Here is a 12,331-nt window from a genome sequence, read left to right on the forward strand (position 1 = left end):
ACTCTTACCCTGGCCAAGGGGTTTTCTATACGTTTTTTTCGTGTGCGGTGCTCTGCACGGAAGTCCTACTGGGACTTGATGAGTGACTAAGGGCCTTCTGTTTCTTATGAATCTAGAGACGAGAAACGAAGGTTGTAGAATTGAAGAGATGATATCATAGCTAAGACCACATGAGAGATGCGACAGTGATTCAGACTTACCTAATTTCGGAAATCCTTCCACCTGGCACGAGTTCGGTAACCACCACAAATCCTCAAAAGAGATTAAGTTTCAGACTGCAAATATCCACACCAAAATGACCAATCAGTCTTCCACTATACAATCCTGACTTGTAGAAATAATCCCCGTGAAGGATGGCATAAATACAACCATATATATCCTACAATCAGTCTGATGGTACACTTGAACTCTGAATCAAGCTCATCGAAGGTCAACTCCCGAAATACAAGAGACTGCCACATCTGACAGCTAACCAGTTGTTGCCACAGTGCGTCCAACCTACACTACAAGCACCAAGGGGGCGCTGTGCACAACATCATAAATCTATCAATTCCTCCACAGCCACTTGAGACAATATCAACAAGTCCATGACCCATCAAAACTCCTTCTCAAAGCAATGCAACCCTAAACAACCCGTGACAATTTGAGTAACCGATCAATCCTCCACCCGTGAACAACTGTAGAACTAGTTCGGTGTAGTTCGTCGGAACGACACTACGAAAGTTCGGCGGATGTCAACCAACAGCTGTCTCTTAACCTTGTAATTGAATGTTTACAAAAATATTGACTCCAACCTATTTTCAACTATTTACCGATCCTTATTCATGCCATGGAATAGAAACACATAAGGTAAGTCGCCACCACTTTTCCATTCAGTACGAATATTTGAGCATTCATATTGTGCAGAATATTTACGGAAAATTTCAAACAGTATTCAGAAACCCAGAGCTAACAAATATTGTTTTTCAGGCGATATGGCTCTAATATGAAAGTAATCCTTCTGGAAGTGATGAATAACGATCTATGCAAGAAATATTCTTAGGAAGGTATAGAGAATAAGGCAGACAACAAATGATAAGTGAAGTAAACTGAGAAACAAACAATAACATCTATTTCATCCTAGCGAGGAAGTTCGGATCTCCAACGTCAATTGGCAATAGGAGAATGTGTAAGTACTGGTCAAAGCAGTTAGTCAGGGAGCATACATATATTCTTGTACATTTCAGGTATAGTTTTCTATGGAACGGAAGATTCCCACTACTATGATGTTAAATGAATAAAATCAACTTGTAACTGAATTACATTGTTAATATCCTTTGAATAAAGATCTTAAAAGGTAAGATAGTGTTTTGAAAGGTCACATAGAAGCAGTTTTGATCTAGTGCTAAATTGAAACGTAACACCACAAAACTTAGGCTACATGTGACTCATTGTACATCCTCCCGAGAAGTTGTCCTCCTAGGTCATCGTCCATCCTGTCCTATCCAGGAAAGTGGACAGGTCACTGGAAGACATCTTCCTTATTTCGGCAGGTGAAGGCCGAGACTCGCCAAACGCACACTTTCTTATTGATTATAACTCTGGACACTCGAATAGGACATGCCTGACAGTTTATTCTTTCTGTTCACACATCCTGCATAGAGGTGTGTCCACTAGCCCCATACTATGGAGGTGTTTCCTCAGTTGACAGTGGCCAGTTAGAAATACTACTTTCATACATATATTTCTCCTGGTCATCGCCAGATATTTCTTCGGCGCCAGCTTCCCAGGGTCTCTCAGGGTGATCGTGGCAAGATTGCATTCTTTAATTCCATTCCATCTCTTTAGGAATGGGTGTAACGTTTGACTAGTTCCGCAATTGTCGGTGTCATCAGGCCGTGAGTGCCACTGGGTCCTGAAATTCTCAGTCCAGCCATTTCCTTGGCTAAAGAGTCGGCAATGCGATTACCTTTACTCCTGTCTTGCTCTTACCCACCTCAGGATAATATTATTATCTACTGAAGCTTTGGCTAAATCTTGGTGGCACTCTAGTACTAGCCCAGAGGTAACACCTTGTCTGTTCAAGGCTGATAAGGCTTGTCTACTATAGGTGCAGGTTATTATATTTTTGCAAGAAATTCCTTTCCTGGTTATTTCTTTTGTGACGATTGAGATACCAGCCAGTTCTGTTTGAAGCACGCCCTTCAACCCACCTCAGGATAATGTTATTATGTATCGTGGCTTTGCAACTACACTCTACTCCTGTGGATACATAAGGATGAGCTGTTGATCGAGATATTCTTTAAAAACATTGAAGAATCTAATATGTATCTTCTTCAGGTTATCAAGAGCCCCCAAGATGGTTTTGAATACTTTGGTCTACAGACAGAATTATCACATCTACATATTCACTTTTTCTGATTGAAGCAAATAGGCGGTCATAGATTTTGTCATGGTGTGTTCGGAGAGATTTTTGAAAAATCTGCTTTCTGAAAACGTTAAAGACCCCTTGCACTTTGTGTCTATCCTACGAACCCCCCACCTCTTCTATTTTGAAACGTAGATGAAGACCTTTCTCAGTCAGTCTAACTACATATATTTCCACCTGTACGTGACACTCTCCAGAGCACGCTGCTCAATTAATATCCATTTGCCTGTCCGAATTAATAAAGTCTGGCAATACTTCAACCCTCTGTTTCCACACAAAGAATATAACGATACGTAAGTAAAAATACACGCTGAATAATTTTGCGAATGAAAACATTGAAATTCAACACGCACTCTCGTCAGACGGCTCTGCTACTTGTACGTGTTTTAATTAATTTTTGTCTGCAATGGTTCGTCTGAGTTTTAATCTCTTCTACCGTTAACAATTCCAAATTTATGAATATTTACATTTGATTTTGTAGATGTATTAAAAATTGCTCTGAAGCGTGAATTGTAATTCTTTCGAGGCTCAACCGAAAATGAAAATTTAAACAGGGGACGGCGGTGATGCCCCTCAGGTCAAGATACGGTGGAATATTTGTAATTCTGGCTGTTTGCTTGATGCTTCTGATGTATTATTTTTGAACTGCGAGGTTAATGATTTCTATATAAAGAGCAATTATGGAGGCAATAAACAACGAAAACTCACCTTTCCATCTGTTTGGGTACTGTCTGACTTGTATACCTAACTTACAAGACCATAGAAAACTCTGCAGTGTAATGGGTTCATTACGATTTCTTCAATTTTCTCATGTCTTTCATTTCATCATTTTATGTTAGTGTATCAGTTTGTGCAGGTCCTTTAATCAGTCTATTATTCTGACCGATTATTTCTTATTTGAAATATTCATAAGAACTCTAGGCTGTATCAGAAAAAACAACTGGTTTGCTGATTTCAATTGTAATAGCTCTTCACTTATCTCGAGTCTAGGTAATAATATCTTATCATTTCTTTCTAACAACTATTCATTTGATAATCAGTTTCCAATGCGGTTGGTGCCGATAATATCAGCATCAAAATGTTATTGCTTTGTTGCCCTTTTATCATTCCCCATGTCACAGATATATTCAATATATGCATCCAACAATCAGCATATCCCTCATTATGGAAAAAATCTCCAATTATCCCGTTACCAAAAACCGCAATTCCCAGAATATCAATGACCTTCGCCCAATTAGCATCCTCTGTGCAATCTCAAAAACGCTGGAAAAAATCATTAACTTTCAAATGCGCGATTATCTTGATACATTTAATATACTGCCTCCTACTCGGTCAGGTTTTCGAGCTGAACATAGCTGTACAACTGCACTGTTGAAAGTTATGGACGATATTCATGCTTCGGTTGATAGTAATAATTTGTGTTTACTTAAAGCTTTCGACACGATTAGCCATCAGCTTTCATTGGTTTTGTTAAAATATCTCAGATTTTCACCCTACTCAGTTGAACTCATGAAAAACTATCTTAGTGATCGCTGTCAGTGTGTTATATTACACAAAATCAAATCAAATTTTCTTGCTACTCGGAATGGTGTCCCGTAGGGGTCCATCCTAGGGCCACTTTTGTTTGTAATATATACCTCCCAATTCCCTCATTGCCTTCGTTACACAAACATACATAGTTACGCTGATGATACGCAGATATACATGCATTTCCAGGAATCTTCTATAGATGATAGTTGCCGAAAAATTAATAAAGATTTGAAAAGTCTATCTGAAAAAGTTCCGAAGTCTTTCGGAAAAATATTGTCTTTCTGTGAATGTCAACAAATCGTTTGTCATGCTTTTTGGGAGGCCAGCAACTAGGAAAAATGCTTGAACAATATAAGCATCACTATCGATAACGTGTCGTTACCAATAAAAGCCGAAGATGACAATATAAAAAACCTTGGTTTGCTGATAAATTCATCGCTAAGATTTTCATCGCATGTCTCGCTAATTTTGGAAAGAGGGTAATGTAAGCTCAAAACAATCTACCGTAACCGTAAACTACTGAATCGCCAATGTAACCAAATTTTTTGCGATGCACTTATTTTATCCCATGCGAACATGCTGATGTAGTGTACGGTCCTTATCTGTTACAAACCGATAAGAGAAGACTGCAAGTATTACAGAACTCATGCGTCAGATTGATCACTGGTTCGCGGAGACGGGATCATGTGACACATCACTTACCAAAACTGGGTTGGTTGAATATGGAAAATCGGCGTATCTTTCATGCATGTACTTTATTTCACAAAATAATAAATCACATGAAGCCTGCTTATCTCTACAACAAACCCAGGTTTCGGACCGACATTCATAATCTTAATTTGAGATTCAAGAACTTGCTTACTCCCCCTCACCACAAAACTTCCCATTATCGTGGATCGTTTTCTTATTACAGAACCTTGCTCTTTAATAAATTACGGACTAAATTGTATTATATTCAAGAAGAAAATTAAACATCTTTCGCTCAAGAATGAAATTCCTAGCATGCTGAATTTCAAGTGCTAGTATCTATTTTCGTTTTTGTTTCTTTTTCTTGCATCGATTTCTTTTCTTTGTTTTCTTTTTAATTATAGTATTATACATGTGCATACCGTTTTATGTGTTTTAATAGTGTTTGTTTGGTAAAATGTTTGCTTGTGTGCACTTGTGTTTATTTTTACATAGGTGCACACGTTTTTTGGTTGGATAGAAGAGCAAGGTCCGCTCATGTTGCGATTTCTCTGTAGCATGGTCAGCATGTAGGAGGTTATATTTTTGTTTATATATATATATATATATATATATATATATATATATATATATATATATATATATATATATATATATATATATTGTTATGATATAAGTTTTGTTCATTGGAATTTTGACAAAACCTAATTAGCTCATAAGTTGTTCATTTGAAGTACAGATTAGATACCTTACCTTAAGTAGAAATTTCTTATCGTTTGTTTTCAGTATAATGGTTACGCACATATATTAACAACAAATAATCTTTCCTCAATCAGTTTGTTTCCACTGAAGCTCAAATGTCACAATCCATGATTAAAAATGATCAATCACCATTCATATATATTGCCTGAAACACAAAAACAAATTAATAAACCATTTAGATCAATATCAGCAAACAAAATAACATTACAAGTTCATTCAAAATTATCTAAATCAATATGTAGTAAGTACATCAAAGTGTAACTGAAAACAACACTCAATATATGATAAAACCATGTAGTAAAAATGTTGTCAAGCCTACTAAGTTATTGTTAATGGAAAGAGTTCATAAAATGTGCAAATTCCAGATTTCAAAAATAAATATTGTGAAATTGAAAATGTGAACTGTCATAAGACAATCAAAGTTGTTGATATTAGATATTAGATTAAGTATGTTTATCCAAATGGTGAATAAACTAAGGTTAGTTTGTATAAAGTGCCGAAAAGTTACAAATTATAACAAATTGACATGATCTAGAATTTTCGAGAATTGGTTGCCAAGGAAATGAGGAGTTTATTGATTGGGGAAGCGAAGAGAGTCGATGAAGAACACTGGAAGAGGAAATACGTTGAAATTTTGCTAAGTTTTTGAAAATTGAATTTAATTTGAAAATAGTAGGTGAAAATATTTAAAAATAAATAAAAATCCAGTAATGATAATTAGTGTGAACAAGCAGTTAATTGAAACTTACCAGGATATCCAGTTTTAGAAATTCCAACTAGACCAGTCACAGCTTCTAGATCATATTAAGGTAAAATAAAACCTATATACCATTCCAAAACATGTTGCTGATATAAGGAGGCAGGAGAGACTTTTTCATCATTCAGTGATCACAAACTCGATAAACATTATTTCACCATTTCGAAGATTAATTTACAAATCATAACATTGTGAAAATTGTTTTTGTCGATAAATCAATATTTGTCACTTTCCAGTCATTCACTGTTTATTCACAAACAGAAAACTGTCATTCTATGATAAAGGTTAGAAATCATAGAACAAACATTACCATAGAGTGGTAATCTGTACTCATTTTAGATTAAGTTATGTTTCGCAGATTCTAGGTAGTGATAAGGTGATTAATATCAATGCTGTTTTTTTTTCAAATTTTACATTATATTTATTTAGCATTTTGAAATTTTATTTGGCACAATAAATTTTGATAAACATCAAAGACCTTTCCAAGAACTCTACCTGTGGAGAGAGAGGGCGCTGCATGCTGTTTAAATCCGACTGAGCTGAGCTAGACAAGGTAGGAAGTTTCCTTTAGGATAAGGTATCACCTAAAGTACAGGTTGTCAAAATTTTAGTAAACATATAATAATAATAAAAAATATAACAAGTAAATTCAGAACCCATTTATTAATATAAAAAATTAATTAAAACAATACACTTCAAAATAAATCACAAATCACTATTATACCAGAATATATTGTATAACAATATATATATAATTTTTTTGTATTTTGTTTCCTATCAATAAAAGCAATTGTTATTATTATTATTAAACGCAGAGAAACCGATGATGCAGAATGCAGTGGATATCCAAATAAGGTGGAGCACCGTCCTGTTGGACATGTAACAGATCCTCCTGCAAAAGTTAATTACCTTCTACATCCATTTGAGTTTCTAGCTCGTGAGTTATAAGAGGATCGATAGTCTTTTTGAGCATTTAGAAATAATAGACCAATATTGGCAATTCCATGAATGCCAGCCCAAACACTGACTCTTTGTGGGTATTCTGTATGCTTTTTCAGAAAAATATGTGTGTTTTCGTCACTCCAATAGTGATAACTTGGTCTATTAACATCGCCATCCAGAAAAAATGAACATTCATCGTTGAAAGAGATGTTTAACAGAAGATTAGGGATGATATTGACTCGATGAGACATGCTTCTATCATGACCATTCTCGTGGAGTTTCTGAAGAATCTGGATTTTATAAGGATGACATTTATTCAGTTTCAATGATTTTCTTACAATCTCGCGTGACATTCCGTCTGTTCTGATACTGATAGTAAGTACCTAGTGGGCTCTGCAGCAAATGATAAATTGATTAAGGCTTTTGCAGTCAAGATTTTCAGTGTTACGAGCTTCGTTCGGGTTTGGAACTGTATCCTGACATTTCGCCTGATGGTTATCGGTGAAACATCAGGATGAATAGACCTCTGAAGGAGCCAGTCACTCATAAAGCGAAACGTTAGGATACAGTTCCAATTCTCGACGGCCTTCAAACCTGAACGAAGATCGTTACTCTGCAGCAAATTTTCCCAAAACTTCAATTTCAGCTGCTTTATTTAGTACTCTGGGGTTATTTCTTTTTTAATTTGCCACTGAACCAGTTGCCATAACCAGTTTCATAAAACTTGTTCAGCAAATCCAGCACATATTAGTGACTTACATATCAATTTTGATGTCTTTCGTTAAAAAGACCTGCCGCCCTTTGTGCGCTCTTTTCAACTTCTCCATTATGATTATTTCAGTCTTGTCTTGAAGAATGTAAACCATTTTCACACTTCTATACACTTTTTGAAGTAATCACCAAACAGCCCAACAGGTACAACTGTATGCACAATACTACTATATCGTTCAAATTTGCGAACAAATTTCTTGCCTGAAAACAAGAACCTTTTACAGCAGAAGTAGCAGAAAAGGGAGGTTATCTCTACACTTTCTGTGAGAATTAAAAATTTAACGTTTACTAAACACAAGTTCACTACCATCTACATTTCACTGTTAGACTACTCTTTGATGTGAATTGATTGGAGCTAATGGCTAATGTAAGCCCTGATAAAGGGTTGGAACGGTACCACCCAATATTGTAACCAGTTCTGGTCAAACCATACATCTCAGTTTAGGCGTACTATTAATTTACTTGTATTAGTTTACAACGCTATTTTTCGGAAAATGCTCATTAAAAAATAATAAGCCCGGGTACCATTGGAAGCAGAATTGAACGCCAAATGTGCCACTTGATCCCCCTTCCCATTTGAAATTTGAAGGGTAACATTTACCCCTCTTAGGAGGTTGTACCACGAAGGCTACAAAGAATCCTTGAAAGTGTTCCCCTTGACAATGAAATTAAACTGTTTTTTTGATTTCTCATATTGTTTACTGGAAGAAAGATATTGAGGGTGGAAATTGACATCCTGTATAACAACTTCTACCTCCAGCAAAAAAACTCGTTAATTGGATAGAGTGCTTTCACTTTTCGAAGAATTTCTATCAGAAGTTTTCCAATTATTTGAATAATTCCACATAGGCAAACGTATGATATTTTTAGATTCATGGAAATGAAAATCAAATTGAAAATGCCGCACTGTAATTCCATCCTATTCCCATCATTTGCATGGCTCGATTGTCATGAATTTTTATTTGGTATCTATATACATGATTCTAATTTCATAATCCGATTTCGAACACGCTCAATATTCATTGCTGTTCGGATTTTCAGTCGATCACGATTTCATTGGGGTGAAATCAACAGACTGGTAATTTGAAAGCTTTTGAAAAATATTGGTGACTGGGTTTTTCGAAATTGATTATGTAATTGATTATATTTTTTCATCGGTATCATCAGGTGTGCTTCAAGTTGATTATAACTACTCGTATATTGGAAAAATGTAAATCTCTATCAATAGTTTGATAAATATCAGAAATATATCATTCAATCAATTCAATCAATCAATCAATTGTATCTTTGATAATGATTACAGTGAATTAAAAAAATTAATGAATAACAAAACATAAATTGGGGTGTTCAGTTTTTGGCAAACTCCTAAGCAAAGCTTTTGTTGTATATTTTCCTAGATCTGAACACGACCATGAACGTAAGTGAGAAAAAAAGAACTGTTCATTCCTTTCAGTAAGAAATAAAAATTTATTATTAAAAGAAATTGATAGAAATCAATGATCAACCCCCAGAAGGATTGGACCAGACAATCAGGCAGGTCTAAGTGAGATAAAAAATCATTCAGAGTAGTTATATAGACGCAAACTAGATACAGTTCATCGAGTTCTCTGAAGTCCATTGAGTTTTTTCAACCCTTAGGTGTAAGACGTAGGTACGTGAAGAGTTGTCAAAAAAGGTCTAAATGTACCCTTGTTAGTTCTTGTAGAAGATATCGTCAATGGCCAGAAAGGTGTTGTCGTCGACGTCGTCGATAAAGAAAAAAATGTCAAAAGGACCTTAATATACCCTGCGGGTTGAGAGAGAAGCCAATGGAATGACGTAATTTCTTGAGCAACCCGGTTGGTTTCGATTGCCAATGACCAGAATGGGTTGAAGGAGAAGAAGTGCCAAAAGGACCTTCATATAATAGGTAACCCCTTTGGGGTGTAAAGAAGGTGTTTTGCCAAAAGGATCAGTGGGATCAAATGTTTCTTTAAAGAAACCACAGTTGTGATCAACGAAAGATCTAATTGCTTTCTGGCGTTCATTAATATTTTTTATATTTTTTAGTTCAATGGGAACTTGATTGACAAGTTTCGGTCGAAAGTAAGTAACAAACCTTTTGGTATATACATTTTCACAAAAAGAAACTCTGATTATCGTGTATGTGTATCAGATATGTAAGAGGCAAGTTCAACGTCCATAGCACAGAGCAATAGGTGTATAATTTTCTGATATTGAATAAACTAGCCTCTTTATATAAGCTCTCAGTTGGATGTTTTCTATCTTCCTTCAGTACTATTTCAAGCAATGTGTTTTGAATCCTTTGAAGATTATGTAAGTGTATTTTACTCAATCCATCCTGAATAATAAAACAGTACCTACCTTATAACTGATTCAGCTAATGCATCGTATGTCATCAGTAGAAAATGTTCATTTAGTATTTTTCTGAGTTGGTATGATTTAAAAATATGTTTCCTAAGTCTTTCCACGAGAAAATCTACATGTTTGTCCCAGCGTCCAGGGTTGATTAGGCATCACAACCCAGATATTTTATTGCATTCTTCATACGTTGACGTGGAAGTCTCCTTTATTCGTGGACAAAAACAAAATATGGGAGTTTGGCATAAAGGGGTATGTACGAAAATGTTTTCCTCTAGTGGTTGGTCTCTAATTGTTGATGAGGAGGTTAAGAATTTTGTTTTGTCGATATTTAAACTCAGGAGACTGGAATTCAGCCAAGAGAATATAATGTTCAATCTGTTTTGTGCTTCTGCATAGGTAAAGTCCCATGTGTTATCAAAGGCCGTATAATCGGCAAATGAAACACTATCACCATCAATGTTCTCCATGTTGTAAATGCCGTATATTATATATTAGGAATAGAATTGGACCCATGATAGTACCCTGTATTCAGTTTAATATTCCTCTTGAAGATGATCACTTGGTGATCGAAACACGTTTCAACACCTCGACACGTGTTTCGATCACTAAGTGATCATCTTCAAGAGAAATAAGGTTATCCTTATTTATACTATGATATACATATTGACATATCAGAATGGTCAAGAAGTTACAGAATTTTCTTGTGGAGGTCGCTTTTTGGCTTTCTAAATTTCCATCACTGAAAAAATGTGACGAAACTTCGGAATACTGGAAAAGAGAAAACAACTACAGAAAAATTCATTTATAAAATTTGTGGATCCCTCACATATACAAACTGGAAAAAAACATTTTGAAAATACTACAAGCCTGAACAATTTCTCAATTTTTTTCTTGAGTTCGCAGATTATGGGAAGACAAGTTTTTGCTGGGACACACTGTATATCAAATAATGTAGCGTTGCAATGAGTGGAATATATTTCGGATTCATAAAGAACCAAAATTGAATTGAAAAACGTGATTTCCGTGAAATTAATGTTCACATGAAAATAGTTGGATGGAAAGGACTTCTTTTTTTCGTGTAATTTAACGTTCACATGAGTATTCGTTTCTGAAAGGTTTCCTCTCTCAGTTTGTATCTGAAAGAAACTTCTGTGTTTGATACACATAACTTTATAAGGAGTTCTTATTGAAGATATTTTCCTTCTTTATTTAGAAGTTTTCCCACATATTATTTCAATGATAAAAAAGTAGAAAGACAAATAGCTTTCTTCCTTAAAATAGTCGTCTCTCCTGAAAATATTCAATTTTCAATTCATAGAATTTCATAATTTTTTCAGTCCTTCTGTTTTTCCTGACATCTAGTCCTTCTGAGATGTTTCGATTTTCTGTTCTTTATTCCACATCGACAGATATCTATTATGCTTCCAGTAAAAAATAAGATTTTGTTTCCTGATAAACATTTGTCAAGTAGAGGAAACAAAATTGAGGATAGTAGGTCATGAACGAATGGAATTTTTATCAAACGTTTCGTCTGTTACTGCGGCAGACATCATCAGTGGTATATGCGTTGAATACCACGATGGGGGTTATATGTTGGAGTTTTAGCAACGACCAACTGGTGAGCTTAGTGTTTACTAATATTTATAATTTTAGAGAGTGGTGGGGATGGTGGTAGAGTTGACGGTAGCCACAGCTTTGGCACATCCTAACAAAATTCTGTTTCAGCACTCTTTTAGCGTAATGCATTTACTTTTTACAAATTGAAAAGACTTAGAAAGTAAATGATTCATTAACTCCACCGGCGTGATTTGAATTGGAAAATGAAACTAACTATATCAAATGATTTCAATAAGTGAAAACACTCATGCACTCACATTGAGCAAGAGCAGAAGCTTGCAAAGAACAATTACCTCGAATATAGTCGGCGGCCTCCACAACAGATCAAGTATAATTACCCAAAGGACCGAAACTCGTTTAGGTAATGAGTCCTCTAGTTTGTCATATGATGCTTCCAGTTATTAATGGAACAGCCCGGGCTGACCGCCACGTTAGAATATCGTCTTTCCTTTCACCCTCTTATGAATAATAAACAAGAAGGGGTTGGCTTGAGT

The 12,331-nt window shown here is 35.4% G+C and overlaps 1 long non-coding RNA gene across 1 annotated transcript in view; it reads right to left on the bottom strand.

Annotated features, from left to right (window-relative positions):
• LOC141481951 (uncharacterized) overlaps nucleotides 1–6,699 on the bottom strand; it is a 32,959-nt gene extending 26,260 nt beyond the window's left edge. The window contains exons 1-2 of the long non-coding RNA XR_012465267.1: nucleotides 6,136–6,699; nucleotides 5,378–5,531 (exon numbers count right to left, since the gene is read on the bottom strand). This is a non-coding gene — a long non-coding RNA (uncharacterized lncRNA). The remainder of the gene's footprint in view (nucleotides 1–5,377; nucleotides 5,532–6,135) is intronic.
• Between the last annotated feature and the right edge of the window lie 5,632 nt (nucleotides 6,700–12,331).

Source organism: Leptinotarsa decemlineata, unplaced genomic scaffold (genome assembly GCF_025532065.1).
Source record: "Leptinotarsa decemlineata unplaced genomic scaffold, Ldec_3_MD MMD2_tig00000576_RagTag_RagTag, whole genome shotgun sequence".
Lineage (NCBI taxonomy): Eukaryota > Metazoa > Arthropoda > Insecta > Coleoptera > Chrysomelidae > Leptinotarsa > Leptinotarsa decemlineata.